Raw genomic sequence first — 15712 nt, 5'->3', positions numbered from 1 at the left:
ATTAAATGTTTGATAATTTTAAGCCAGATCCTATTATTAAAATCATCAATGATTTTTACTCTGGAGGTGTAGCCACATGACATTACCTTCAGAAAGCTTCAAAGCAGCAAAAGCATGTCACAGATCCAAATGCAGTTCCCAGTGCCAAGAAAATAGCTAATATACATGGGCATCGTTCCAAAAAAACCCATATGGCAATGTGAGTTGAACATCTTTTACAGCAGCAATTCCATTCTAACCCAAGTTCTTTCCCTTAAATAGCACCTCTTTTATTTCCTGTAGTCAAACTGGCTGTACAATCCTCACTCTTGCCAAAGCCCTTGTCTGGGATGTGCATCTCCAGGAACCAAAGTGCTAAACCTTTCTTTTTACTAGCCTGCTCTGCCAAAATCCATCTTGACACACCTTAAATTATATTAGATCAAAGGCTGAAAATTACATGCCATCAAAAGCAGAAAGATAAAATGTTTATCTACCGCATTAGGGATGTGCGATGTTTTTAAAGCACTTGATGTTTGAGTGAGACATTATTCAACGTCTCTGCAGTGCAGCATGGCTTACTTCCTTGGGGTAGTTGATAGATATATTGTAACAGGCTGGTGGCAAATATGAAGTGGCATATTCAGTATGTGTTTAGGATGTTTATGTGTTCTCTGATTCTTGTGGTGCTCTGTCTAATTGGAAATAAGGTTTACGTGGTGAGAGCAGTGAAGCAACGACAGGGCAATACTATAAAAGCGAGTCCTGCCACTGGCACTCCATTTCTTTTAATGGATTTCTACATATTTGGAAACTTTTCTAATTTCTCCTTAAAAAATAAACCCATAAATGTCAAGAAGAATGTTTTTCTTCCTAATGGAGTTTGCTTGCCAAGCTGGCTTTGTTGCAACGTTTGTAGGTGGGCTACGGTAAAGACCAGTAGAATTGCAGTAATTTTAAATGAATATTGTCTCAAATGAAATGTAAATAAGGAACTGTGTACCCAGGCTTCAAATTGGTAAACAGATGATGCTATCATCAAGTATATTTTTAATAAATATTTGATGGAATTTACTGAAGTTCATATTTCAATAATCCATCATCCACTCCTAGATATACATTGAGATTACAAACTTAGCAATTTGTGCTGTTTCCAGAATTAAAATTTCCTAGTAAAGTTCAACTATTATATACCCTTAGCATTTTTGTACCCTTAAGTTTTTTCCTGATTATTTTGCAGGCTATAAACATGTTAACCTTTAGGACTCTTTTATGTCTGGGTACTATTTAAAAATGTATTTTAGACACAACAATCATACAATATTTTCTACTGTTATGGTTTAACAGTAGATAACTAAAATTATATCTATATATAGACAAATTCTCACGCTGTCGCCCAGACTGGAGTGCAGTGGTGTGATCTCGGCTCACCGCCTCCCTGGTTCAAGCGATTCTCCTTGATTCTCCTGCCTCAGCCTCCAGAGTAGTTAGGATTACAGGCACCCACAACCATACCTGGCTAGCTTGTGTATTTTTAATAGAGACAAGGTTTCACCATGTTGGCCAGGCTTTAACGTAATTGATTATGTTTCAAAAAATAATACAAATTTCAGAAAAATTCACTTGGAAATAATTTTTATTAACTTACACTCTGGGTAGAGAAAAGTAAAACATTGAAAAAGTAACTATTTGCTTTAACACTTACCCTGAAAAAAAATTAATGAATTTATCTACAATTTCTTGGAAGTAGAAATATATTCTCAACATTGTTTTAGAAGCACATATTTAATGGAGAAATTCATTTTTATAGTGTCATTTTTAAACGTAATTTTTAATTTGGAAAATTATGACAAAAACTCATTCATTCGCTTTTTTGGGAAAATGATACGTAACCACAAGTATACGTCAAGTCCTGCAATATGCATAGGGGTTTAATAAAATGTAGGATGACATGGTTCAGACTTGTTTAAGACAAACAGCACTGATAGGCTGTTCCATAAAACTTGTTATATTGCTTGGAAGAAATGAGGCCCGTATATAATTGAATACATCAAACTTAGGAAAAAGACAACCACCACCATGTGTTTATCTAGCCCCTGCAATATAATGCATTTTATGCTACACTGTGAAGATCGCTAGCCATTATGAAGTTTCTTAAGGGCGTGGGATGACAAAACATCTATAATGCAATGATTCCAGCACTGTGTCGTGAGTGCTCTGGACTGTGTGGATAAAATGCTTTAGAAACATGAGAGATACCTATGAAAGGTAGCTGGAAAAAGATTCAGAGGAGATAGAACTTTTGAATTTGGGTCTTAACATTCTAAAAAAGGAATAGTTTGACCAAAGACATGGAAATTTATTTGAATTTGACGTATTTGTTTGTTTGCTTGATAGAGATAGGGTTTCTCCACATTGCTCAGGTTAGTCTGGAACTCCTGAGTTTGAGCAATCGGACTATCTTGACCTCCCAAAGTGCTGGGATTATAGGTGTAAGCCACATGCGTAGTCTTGAATTTGACATATTTTGATATTTGGGTAAAGGAAGAAGATTAGTGCAATGGTTTGCACATTTGACCCCTCCAAACCTCATGCTAAAATTTGATCCCTGGTGTTGGAGGTGGGGCTTAATGGGAGGTATTTGGGTCATGAGGGTGGATCCCTCATGCATGACTTGGTCCCACTCTGGCCTTAATGAGTGAATTCTCACAGTGTCAGTTCTTGGGAGAGATGGTTGTTAAAAGGAGCCTGGAACCTCACCCCTCTCTCTTGTGTTCTCTCTATACACATTAGCTTCCCTTCACCTTCCACCATCATTGTAGGTTTCCTGAGATCCTCACCAGAAGCAGATGTTGGTATGCTTCTTGTACAGCCTGCAGAACCGAGAGCCAAATAAACCTCCTTTCTTTGTAAATTACCCAGACTCATGTATTTCTTTATTGAAACATAAATGGACTAAAACATTTGATGTGGTTGAAGTGTAAGTTTTATGGAAGAGATGGTCAAGGATGTGTCCAAATGGGGTGGTTGGTAACAGACTTTGAATGTTTCCCAAATGTATGCCAAAACATCTAGACTTTACTTTTGAGCTAGAGGAAGAACAGGCACAGCCAAAACTAATTGGAAAAGTGATAGATTGCATTTTGGTTGAGAAGGATAATTCTGTTATTAAAAGACTAGATCACCATAGAGAGAGTCAAGAAGACACCAATTTCAGTGGCCATTGTGAAAGAGGACTTGAGTTCATGGAACTTGGAGAAAGAGGTCAGAGAGCATGGCCAGGCTTTTGTGGTCAACTTGACATCAGGGATGATGTACAAAGAAAAGGCAGAGAGGAACAATCTGGGCAGTGATGTCAGTAGAGATTTGGGAAGCTCATTTTGATAGAATGGATCAAACAAAATCCAAATAAAGTGAAATTCTCAGTTATGAGAATTCAATTAAATAATTTTGCTTTAAAGGAAACTAAGATTTTTAAATGCCAAAGATAAAAGCTGAAAGTCATTATAACTTTAGTCTTCCCTAAAAGTGTTTTAAGCAAGAGAAAAAAAAAGCACTATATTTTTGAAACAAGTTGACAGGGTATTTGGCTTAATTTAAATGATTTCTCCAGCAGATATTCCTATTGTGGTCCATAAATTTTCAGTCATTTATTAATTTTTGGACCACACAGTAAAGGGTTGGACAGAGATAAAAATCAGGGAAAAGGAATGTCCAGACATAGAAACCACTGAGTGGGCAGAGCACTGTCCGAAATCAGGGGGCACAATGATGGAAGTGCCGCTAAGGTTGTTTCCAGGCTGTCCTAGATGTACAGAGCCAAGAGGGTGAGTCTTTCAAAGCGACAGTTGTGAAGGAGGTCACTTGAGTAGCAGGAGAGAAATGTTGGCAAGATAACTGGGCCACAAAGACAGTCCAAAGAGAGATCACAGAAGCCCGTGAGGAAAGTCAGGAAGGAATTACTACAACTCAATGGCTGCTATCATAAAAACAACCCTGCTGGTATGTGGGAGCTGGTGTCTTCCTGTGAAATATACTCCACCTAATTATCCTACAGCAAGATACTGCATCAGTGCATTCACGTTGCCTGTAAGTCTGCCTTGCCTTGTCTTGCCTTGCCAAGGGTGTGATCCAAAACTGAGTGGGCTGATATGAATTGGGTGGTGCTTTCAATTCCCTACATAGTTTGCCTCCTAAAAATCTCCTTTGGTATTTGGACCATGGGAATGCGAAGGAACCGTTCATCCAGGTAAATTAGAGCTGGAGGTAGGGGCTAACCCTCTCCTGGGGCCTCAGGGAGCTTCGTTGTGGGTCCTGGCCTGAGTGAGAAAGATAGCATCTAGCATCACAGATAACTTCTTTTTGATGCCTAGCCATATTTCTGATTTTCGTGTTTATTAAGAGTGAGAACTACATTTCCTACTAGGCTAGGTCTTACTTCACAGTTCTTAAAACGTGTTAAACCTATTTGTGGTTCTCCTTTGAATTCTTCCCAAGTTCTCCCCATGCCTCTGAAGTTGTGGAGCTGGTCCTCTAGAGATGCTGTGTCTATGATGCCAACCCAATTACAAAACACAAGCAAAAACAAACAGCTACACCAGACTTTCCAGACTCTAAACATCAAATCTCCTCTTTGACCCTATCATGAAAGTGAGTTTTTTAAAGTAAGAGTCATTGATTTGCTGTTAAATACATTATTTGCCAAATAATTTGACTCTGTAATCCCAGTGTAGTTATAATTCTGTGTGGCTAACCCTGTGTTGCTCTGCAATTCTGTCCTTTGATTTTATGAATTCTAAAATGCTGATTTAATTTAATTTTTTAAAGATCTTCCAGTTTACTTGAGGCTGATCCACAGAGTCATATTCAAAGAATTCCAGTGAGCCTTTAGGAGGATCTTAAGCCCTCCACTACCTTCCTGGCATTAATTGGCTTTGAGAGCCAACCTAAGTATTTCAGAGCTGCTAGTGAAATGAATCTTTCTTACAGGTTTTACAGAGGGTTACAGAAAGTTCAGTTTCTGACTCACCCTGGTTTAGAGAAACTGTTTTTTAGGGTCACTCTGTAAGGTTGGAATCTCTCTCTCTCCCTCTCTGTTGGTTAGTGCCCTATAAACACTGACAATTTTCTTTCTCTCCGGTTCTTCATTCTTGGTCTTGTGCTTCAGTTTCCAAGTCCACATGGCTATGCTACAGTGTAAGGTTATTTAGACACACAATTTCATGATTTCTTTCTTCTGGAATTATTTGCTTGACTTGTGATTAGCTTCTCTGAATAAACTTTTTAACTATTGTTACATGATTCCCCTTTTCCTTAAATTTGTTGTTTCTATATTAGAAGCAGGAAAAGGGCCAACGTTTAGAATTTGAAAAGCAGTGTTTGAATGCACTTATTACCTGGTGAATCAGTCATTTACTGCTATCTTACAAATGACCACAGCACATAGTAGATTTAAAGAACAATTATTTGCACATTTCTCAATTTTGTGGGTCAGAAACTGGCAGCACTCAGCTGAGTGACTCTTCTGTTTTATGGTAATTCACGGCGTTCACTCAGAGACAGATAGCTGGTGGGTAGTCCAGTGCCAAGGACCAAGGATGGCGTCACTTATGTGTCTGGCCCTTGACAGGGATGCTGGAAGTCTGGGCTCACCTGGGAGTGGAGATGGCAACACCTACATATGACCTCTCCAGCACGGCAGTCGCAGAGTGGATATGGCAACAACTACACATGACCTCCCCAGCATGGCAGTCTCAGAGTGGATATGGCAACAGCTACACATGACCTCTCCAGCATGGCAGTCTCAGAGTGGATATGGCAGCAGCTACACATGACCTCTCCAGCATGGTAGTCTCAGAGTGGATATGGCAACAGCTACACATGACCTCTCCAGCATGGCAGTCTCGGAGTGGATATGGCAACAGCTACACATGACCTCTCCAGCATGGCAGTCTCGGAGTGGATATGGCAACAGCTACACATGACCTCTCCAGCATGGCAGTCTCGGAGTGGATATGGCAACAGCTACACATGACCTCTCCAGCATGGCAGTCTCGGAGTGGATATGGCAACAGCTACACATGACCTCTCCAGCATGGCAGTCTCGGAGTGGATATGGCAACAGCTACACATGACCTCTCCAGCGTGGCAGTCTCAGGTTACTGGCACTTCTTAGGTCTCAGCTGAGGACTCCAGTGCAGGTGTTGCAAGACAGCAGATGCAGCACTGCTTAAGGGTATCCTGAAGTCCCAGAAAGTTTCTTCAGGTACATTCCAGTGGAGAAGGGAGTCACCAAGGCTGGACAGAGTCGTTTATCCTTGGCAGGACTAGCAAAAAATCTTCAGCATCTCTCATCGCACACACGTGGGTAAGTTTTGGACTGGTATGATCTTTTTCCATAATCTCATTTTCATGATTTCTTAATTGAGAATATAATAGTAAATACCAATCTCACAGAGTTATGAGGAATGAAGAAACTTAATCAAATGACTTAATTATTATTTTCATTTCTTATTAATTTGTTCCTGTTGAAATTAATGTTATGTCTGGTCTCATTTTAAATTATTCATTGTTCTGAATTTGGATCCCATCCTCAAGTTTTCAATGCTTGACTCTTGATGAATTCTTGTATTATACCTCAAAGTTAATAAAATCCTTTTAATCTTGTCTTCACCCTAGCATTGTCTATACTGTCCCCTGGGTGGAAGTTTCCCATCATTCTAATTATTTTTATCCACAAATTTGACTTGTCTCTCCAGTCCCTCTGAAAAACATGTCCTTTCTGTTACATAGTGGGTAGTTGAAGGCCTTTGGACTTCCTATTTTTCCTAGATGAAATGCTCTTCCTTCAGATATCAGAATTTTCCTCTCTCTCTCTCTCTTCCATTCAGAACTCTGCTAAACAATCATCTTACCAGAAAGATCTTTCTTCATCACCCTATGCTAAATAACATTGGTCCCATGCTGCATTGAGTTACTCTTTTTCCTTGAATCCTGCTGTAGACTTTTCTTCAGACACTTACCATCACCAGGCATAATGTGAATGTGTTTGTTCATTGCATGTCTTCTCCAAGTGAACGGAAACTTGATGACAAGAATGTGTTCCATGACTGGGTGCGGTGGCTGATGCCTGGAATGCCAGCACTGTGGGAGGCTGAGGCGGGTGGATCACGAGGTCAGGAGCTCGAGACCAGCCTGATCAACGTGGTGAAACCCTGTCTCTACTAAAAATAAAAAAATTAGCTTGGCTTCTGTAATCCCAGCTACTTGGAGGCTGAGGCAGGAGAATCGCTTGAACCCTCGAGGTGGAGGTTGCAGTGAGCTGAGATCACTCAAGGAAAAAAAAAAAAAAAAAGAATGTTTTCCTTCACCCTAGTGTATAGAGGAGAGCCTGGAACAGAGTAGAGGTTCCATAAGCAAATCAAATAAGTGACTGCAAAAGAATTAAGGGACCAAGGTCAAACACAAAAAACTAATTCAACTGCTAAACAATTATTCTGTTTAGGCCAATTGGTAACCCATGACTGCTTGTAAAATTAAATTTCATTGAATGGTACATATTTCAAACATAAACATAGGTTTTTCTTATGAATATAACTGAACTGCAGATTGCAATCAAGATGTTTCCTCCCTTTCTCTCTCATTTAGATTTCTCATCTTATTAGCCATCACTGATCCTACTCTAGTGGTTAAATGCTTAGTTTGGGACATTATCTCAGCCATACCCTTCAGAATGGTTGATTCAGTGGTTCGTTGCCCATGTCTGCTGTGATGTCAATAGGCTGTTGAATGCTGTGGGCAATCTCATATTTGGCTAATGATGGTTCTTCAGAAAGCAACACCCTTCAGATTAGTTCAGCAGGGTTCAACTCTGCAGTGACCACAGTTGGGCTGAGCAGGCTGCGTGCCAGGCAGAGCTGTCCGTCTGCTCCAGCCAAGAGTGGAACGGGCACTTCTTGGGATTTGGATAAGGAAACATTTGTCTGAGCAGTTTTACCACCTTAGTATGGATTTGATTCTTCTATTTGTATACAGAATAAGCCACATTAAAAAATAAAAAGAAAAAAGAACCAGTTCATTTAATCAAGACATGTTAGTGGTTAGACATCTTTTATAAGAACCACATCGATAATTCACCTTTTTCATTTTCAAATTAGTTTTTGGTTATTTTGTAGACAGAGAGCCTTAGCCATAAATTAAAAGTAATGATAATTAGGCACATGTTCTTCATTATGGTGAGGGCTTTGAACATTTCTCCACATAGCTATTAGACATGTCAGCCACATGTAGGACAAGGAACTATAGAATTTCAGAATTTTTTTTTTTTTTTTTGGAAAAATGAGCAACAGAATTTTAAGGCAGAAGCGTGAAATGCGAGTGATGGCAAGGCCCAGTGAAGTGGCGAATAGTGTGCTTTATGTGAATATCTGATATTTGTTTTCTTAGTGCTTTTGATCTCAGAACACCTGACAGGACTGGGGCAGAAGCTTTTTGCTGACTGGTTGCATCAGTGCTAAAGATGAAAGGAAACAGTCTTCGTATTCACCGTGGTGTTGATTGCCCTATAAATAGGAAACTACCCAGTTAACCTTGCCTGTTGTCATACGGAGAGTTTTATTAAAAATAAACAGTGCGTGGCGGGTAGCAGAATGTGGGATTTCTGCTTAGATGCCCACAATGCTTTCACATACTTCATTAAAATGTGCAGGAGAACTTCAGAGCCGTGAGTAAAAATATTGTTATGGAAACTGAGGCCTGTTATCATAGCTTCAGTGATTTGCAATAATTATTTAATGAATGAGTTTATGTTTGAAAATATTCACTGTGATAATACGAATTTATCGCTCCCCCCCAACCCATCCGATTTCTTTTATTTTGACACATATGGAAGATGCTGTTTTGTTTTGACACTCAGAGGAGATGCTCTTTTTATCAAAAATCACTGAGCAGTAATGAGATTTAGTGAACAATCTTACCAGACTTCCCGAACATAAAGAAATCTGATACTGAGGAGTGCACAGTGTTCTATAATAAGTAATCTTAGGTGTGTGCATGCTTTTCAGTGGCAGTATTCATTTTTCAAGAGTTTCGTATTTGATCTTACCAGGATTTGATGTAAGAAGACTTGGGTAGCTCTTGTGTAGACACAAAGAACAGAGAGGACATCCATAAAGCCATTGAGGCAGGATCCCAACCACAGTGTGAGGAGAAACTGATGACTATGCCAGTCATGCATCACCATCTCTTCAGCCTAAGAGCAGGGGGTTTACCAAGCTCTCAAAAAGCTACCATTCCTCTTTCCGCGTAATTGGAACTCATCTTCCTCCTCAGAGGGCTCAGGGATGAATTCAGAAGGAAGTTTGAAGAGAGAGCCCATGGTGTCCAGAACTCAGGCCTGCTTGCAAATGAGTGTTTCTGGGACTGTCTTTCCACATCTCCAGGAGCCTATTTTCCGGGAGCAAAATGAGCACTGTTCAGAAGTACTGGAAGGATCCTGCCAACATTGAATTTCTTGAGAGTCTCTGAAGTTAGTTCTTCTAATTTTTAGTGCCCTGACAATTTCATGCAGGTTAGTAACTTTTGCATACTTCAGGGTTCTCATCCGTAAAATTGGGATAATGATAGTATCTACCACCCTCACAGACACAGTCAGGATCAATACTTTGCATCCTTCAATCCAATCAAGTTGACACTCAGTATTAACTATCACATGGTTCCTGAAAATTCTATTTTATTTTGACTTGAGAATAAAAAATCTTTCTCTTTGACCCTGAAAGTTTTTCTTTTTCTTTTTGTTAAAATATTTATATGGATTTCTAAAATATTGTGAGCCCCAAGAACTGTGGTTAATGTGCCTGATGATCTATGTTGCCATCAGGGTTGGTTTCTGATTAGGGTACTTCCTGGCTTGTAGAAGGCTACTTTATCACTGTGTCCCAAAATGGCTCTTCCAAGATCTCTGGTCTCCTTTCCTCTTACAAGGACACCAGCACTATCAGATTAGAGTCCCTCTCTTACGACTTCATTTAGCCTTAATTATCACCTTAAAGGCCCATCTCCAATTGCCTTTGGGGTTAAGAAATCAACATATGAATCTTAGAGGGACACAATTAACTCAATAACAGTGACATTTTAAACACTACAACATAAAGCAAATACCACAGTTTTTTCTTAACTTTAACATGGATATCACATCATATTAAAAGATAGATCATTTCTTCATTTTAATTGAAACCAGATTTATATTGGGATAAGGGGTGACCAATATGGCTTTTTCAACATTCCCTCTTATATTAATGTGTGAGCAGAAGACAAGAATTCGATATTTCTTAATAACTTTTCTAGAAATTGACAAATATTTTTATTTTTACTTTCTCAGATATATTAGTTTTAATAAACTATTTTTGTTGTTATCTAATAATCAATTTAGACAATTTGGAGAACATGGATGCACATAAACACACATAAGAATAAAAATGTGCCCTGCTTTCAGCATCAGGGATAATTTAGGGTTATTGCAATTGTTTCTGTTTCAGCAAATTGGAAGGATTATGGTTGATGAGCTGAGGTGAGTATTCTAGGAAGAATATCTGCTGTTGGGTCAGCCATGCTTTCAGTTTTTATGGATGTAGAGTTTGATAGACCATTGAGACATTTAAAAGATGTTCAGAAGGTATTGAACTTTTGGATAGGCAGATCAAAATCCCACAAGGGAAGCCTGACCTACATACAGACATTTGTGAATTGTCTGCATACAGGTGGTTCTGAAGCCATGGATGAAATTGCTAAGTAGAGCATACTCTTGTGAGGAAAGAAGTCGACGACTTACCCATTGGGCACATTAACCACAGTTCCTGGGGCTCACAATATTTTAGAAATCCATATAAATATTTTAATATATTTTAACAAAAAGTAAAAGAAAAACTTTCAGGGTCAAAGAGAAAGATTTTTTATTCTCAAATCAAAATAAAATAGAATTTTCAGGAACCACGTGATAGTTAATACTGAGTGTCAACTTGATTGGATTGAAGGATGCAAAGTATTGATCCTGACTGTGTCTGTGAGGGTGTTGCCAAAGGAGATTAACATTTGAGTTAATGGACTGGGAAAGGCAGACCCACCCTTAGTCTGGGTGGGCACCATCTAATCAGCTGCCAGCATGGCCAGGATAGTAAGCAGGCAGAAAAACATGAAAAGGCTAGACTAGCCTAGTCTCCCAGCCTACATCTTTCTCCCATGCTGAAAACTTCCTGCCCTCAAACATCGGACTCCAAGTTCTTCATCGTTGTGACTTGGACTGTCTCTCCTTGCTCCTCAACTTGCAGATGGCCTATTGTGGGACCTTGGGATCATGTGAGTTCATACTTAAATACCTAATAAACTCCCATATATGTGTGTGTGTGTGTGTGTGTATATATATATATATATATATATATCATATTAGTTCTGTCCTTCTAGAGAACTCTAATATAGACAATAAAAATCTATAGTTTTTTCTGAAACAGAAAAAATAAAATATTTAACCATTTAAAAATGTTCAGTGTTGATGTCAATATGATGTCAGAGTCCAATGAAAACAAAAATACTCAGTTCCCACAAAAGTTTTAATGAGACCCTGATTTGACCTAGTTTGGAGATAGCAACCTTTAAAATATTTGAGGAAAATAAATACCTACACAAGTGTTTGAAAATATCCCAGGTGTCTAACATCTCACTTTCTCTATGTCTTTTCCATACCCCAAATATCAACCATGGCATTTTTCTGCAGATCTTTCAGATCTCAGAAGGTGACATGAAGGAGATCCCTCTGCTGTGAGATGGCTGTTTTCCTATTGTACCTCAATTACATTTATAAACTACTTTCATGCCATCCTAAGTGGTTTCTGAATTTATTAACTTTAATGTTTAATAAAGCAGTTTCTATAGCAACAATCATATCACAGATGTTTTGTTAAAGTCTCTTTAAAGCACACACCTCTGTCAATATGTTATTTTGAACATTTCAAAGGATAAACTCTTGAAAAAGGCTGCACATATCTCAAGTTTCAAGCTCACAATTTGCATCAATAATTATACCCTCCCTTAATAAAAGAATTATTTAATAGAAAGCTGATGAGCTAATTTTAAGAATAATACAGTAAAAGGTCAAAATAAAACTTACCACTCTTGAGAAGAAAGTGTAAGGTCAAGAAATAAAAAAAATTACAATCATGGACTACGTACTTTCATCAATGTTAATTACTATAATAAATGTGTGACGAATGATTACCAACATTTTAAATCTATGTGCATTTTTCTCTAATGAGTGGCACTGGTTTTCGTTGCACTTTTAGAGTGCTAACTCCTGGCATATGTGGGTCACTGACCGGGAAAATGCCATCTCAATTCACTTTCTTTCTTCATTGCTATTTCTTATCTGATCTTGAAGTTAAGGCATTGAAACTATTGCAAAACTCTCATTATTTTTTCCCAAATTAAAATGGTAATATTTAATAGCTGCATATTTTGATGACTAATTCCATGCTTTTGGCTGGGGTTTCCTTTTTTTTATGGTTTGTGGTTGTTATCAAGGGTTTTTTTTTAAATTGCTTTTTTGTTAAAGAACTTAGCAAAAAATGGATTATACTAAAAGCTACTTCACCTAGAGAAACATAATTTGCTGGGTTTTTTAAAATATAATTTTCTTCTGCTTCTTTGGGAAAAATCAGAAGTAGTCACTTAGGGATGGCAAGGTTTATGCTGAACTCTAAGTAATGCATGTTGTCACTTGCCAGTCACTGAACTTTCTCTGCCTTAGCTTCCTCATTTTTAAAGTGGACTAGGACTCCACTTTTATATCGCCAGGTCCAAGTTTAGACACGTGACCCTAAGTTGCTCTATCAGGGATCTCTAGGCATTTCCTATGTGAGACACAAGGTGTGTATGGACTGCAATCAAAGGCAAGTGAGGTGTTTTGTTTTGAGACAGAGTCTTGGTCTGTCACCAAGGCTGGAGTACAGTGGTGTGATCTTGGCTCACTACAAACTCCACCTCTGGGTTCAAGTGATTCTCCTGTTTCAGCTTCCTGAGTAGCTGGGATTATAGGTGCACGTCACCGCACACTGCTAATTTTTGTATTTTTAGTAGGGACGGGGTTTCACCATGTTGGTTAGACTGGTCTTGAACTCCTGACTTTGTGATCTGCCCACCTTGGCCTCCCAAAGTGCTGGGATTACAGGCGTGAGCCACCGCTCCTGGCCCCGCAAGTGAGTTTTTAATGAATGCGTGTGCTTGAGGACAGAGGAGGAGCCTGACATTTCTAGTGGGAGATATGCACAGTTCTGTGAGTTAAAGGTTGTTCTTCCTCTTTCCCTGTGCTGGGGAGCTAGGGCAAGCCATGTCTTATGTCTCCCAAGAGTCAAAACCTTTGACTCCTTCTAAATACCACACTGGCTCATACTAACAGTGGATGAATGCATTTCCACAACAGAAACTCAGAATCCATCTGTTTAAGGATGCATGACAAATTTCATTTAAAGCAACAGTATGAGAGTCATATTCAAATGTGAAGCAAGAGTGAGCACAAGGCTTTTATTTGTTCTTTAAGAGAAAAAGGAGATATTTTTAGTGAGTTTAAATCATCAACCATGCTTCAGGAAGAAAAATGTAGCCTGGCCTCCTTTCCGTCTCTTTGTGATTGTGGAAAAGTGGACCTTTAAGATTTCTCTGAAAGATTACAGACCTGCTCATTAATTTTACATCCCAAACCTTTGACTGTTGATAAAATGAACAAAAGAATTTAAAATAAAAGTGAAAAAAAAATGGATCCCCTGTCATCTATGAGGGCCCTCAGGCTACATACAAACACAATACACAAAACCTGCATTATTTACCTGGGACAATGTTATGGTCTATTAAGTCGGTTCTTTTAGAACAGCAGTGAGTTAATGGATTGTTTTCCTGCCAATATTTGTAGTACAGTGAAAAATAAAATGGTGACAATATTTTTATCTGGCTTTTAAATGTTATGTTTTATGGTTGGGTTGATGCTTTGGCTGATCAACTGTTACATGGTGCATGAATATTGACGGGCTTCTCCGTTAGTGCTGATGGTGCATCACTGGCCAGCTATGTGATCTGTGTTCTCCCACTGGCTCTTGCTTAGCATGAGCGATGCATTTGTAGGATGAGGGGCAGGAATGAGAGCTATCGATTGTAGTAACAGAATATAGTAGAGCCGAATGACCAGTTTCAAAATTAAGAAATCTGTTTCCATATCTTGCATTACACTCTTTTCATATTCTTACTCTAAATTCCTTCATGAAATGCACAAACTCCACCCTATATATACATATATATATTTGCATTTCCTAGCTATTAAAAATAGTTCAAAGTATACCTTCTCCAAAGGGGAAATACTTTGAAATATTTTTGGAAGAAAAATTGCATTATTTTAGATCCATAATAAATAATTATAACGTTTAAAAAGCTGGTGCAAAGTAACATTTTCTTATATTGTATAACTCTAAGCCCTTTGGCTTAGAAAATGAGAGAAATATTCCTCTGCTTTTCATCACTTATAGGGATATTCTTGGTATTATTATATAAATTTTATTTTTATTAAATATACCATAAAATTCCAAATGTGTGTTTTGAATTACTGGCAGAAAAGTGTTGGTAATTTTTTCCAGTGTGACTTAACTGTCATTATAATTAAGTAATTATCTCCCGCAAAATGTTTATTTAAGCAATAAATTTCTGCATATTTGAAAACCTAATAAAAAGTTTTATTAAAGCTGTTCACTCAAAAATGGACAATTGTGCCCTGCTGAGCAGTAGTTTAACACCAAATCAATGATTTTGCTATTATGTAGACAAGAAAGTGACCTATCATTGACATTAGTAATATTTCCACCAAGTTGAATGTGATGAGGGAACTGTTTGCTGTTACCCTGGAAACTATTCAAAAGGTTTAGGGCTGCTGAAAAACAGAAGACTCTGGGGTGACCCCCGGGATTCCGTTGTCTTTCAGACCACCTAGGATCCACATTTTGGGAATGTATTCTGTATGTCTGAACATGCTTTATTGCCATTTTAGACTGATTGTAGCTAATTTTAAGTTTACGAGACCACCTCTCTTTTTCCCTGTATTTCCAAACTTTCTGGAAGACTTTCTGAAATCATTCAAGTTTATTCTCATTTTTTTATATCTCAGGACTAGTCACTCAATCTTTAACCACTTTTGATCAAGAGATTACTGTACCCTTCTGACACAACTTAAGATCATAAAAAAAGTTGTTACAATTCAATGACTTTTTCTTATATTATAATTCATGCCCTGGCTGAATGATTCTAACTTTCTTTTTTTTTTTGAAACGTATCTTAGGTTTTTCTGGTTCTCAATCAATCTACATGAGCACTCATTCCTTATTTATTCTGGTTCCTACTACATCTTTTATCAGTGTCTCTTTTTGCATTAATTGATCAGTATCTCTTTTTTTTTATATGCAGAAAAAATAGAGTGTGCTTGTAAATGTTTAAGTATTAGCCAGCTATGTAATTTCCTAACACCATCTAATATGCTTATTATTAAATCTAACTCATTTTCTATGCCTTTTATTTGCCCTACACACTATTAAGGACAGAAGAGCAATGGAGTCAGTCTACAACCACAGAACCAGAATCCCTTACTCCCACAGAGAGATTGCCTGTGGGCTTTAGGTATCAGTTTACTTGTCTCTAGAGCTCCAGTTCA

General features: G+C 38.1%; 1 long non-coding RNA gene across 3 annotated transcripts in view; it reads left to right on the top strand.

Annotated features, from left to right (window-relative positions):
* LOC126940167 (uncharacterized) overlaps positions 1-15712 on the top strand; it is a 56501-nt gene that overhangs the window by 25382 nt on the left and 15407 nt on the right. The window contains exon 1 of one of the 3 annotated variants that reach the window (XR_007720640.1): positions 5827-6346. The exons of the other annotated variants lie outside the window; for them this stretch is intronic. This is a non-coding gene — a long non-coding RNA (uncharacterized LOC126940167). Of the gene's footprint in view, positions 1-5826; positions 6347-15712 lie in introns of those variants that run through there. 3 annotated transcript variants of the gene reach the window in all.

This window comes from Macaca thibetana, chromosome 17, assembly GCF_024542745.1.
Source record: "Macaca thibetana thibetana isolate TM-01 chromosome 17, ASM2454274v1, whole genome shotgun sequence".
Taxonomy (NCBI): Eukaryota; Metazoa; Chordata; class Mammalia; order Primates; family Cercopithecidae; genus Macaca; species Macaca thibetana.
Note: the sequence above shows the minus strand (reverse complement) of the source record. Positions and strands in the feature narration are given on the sequence as shown.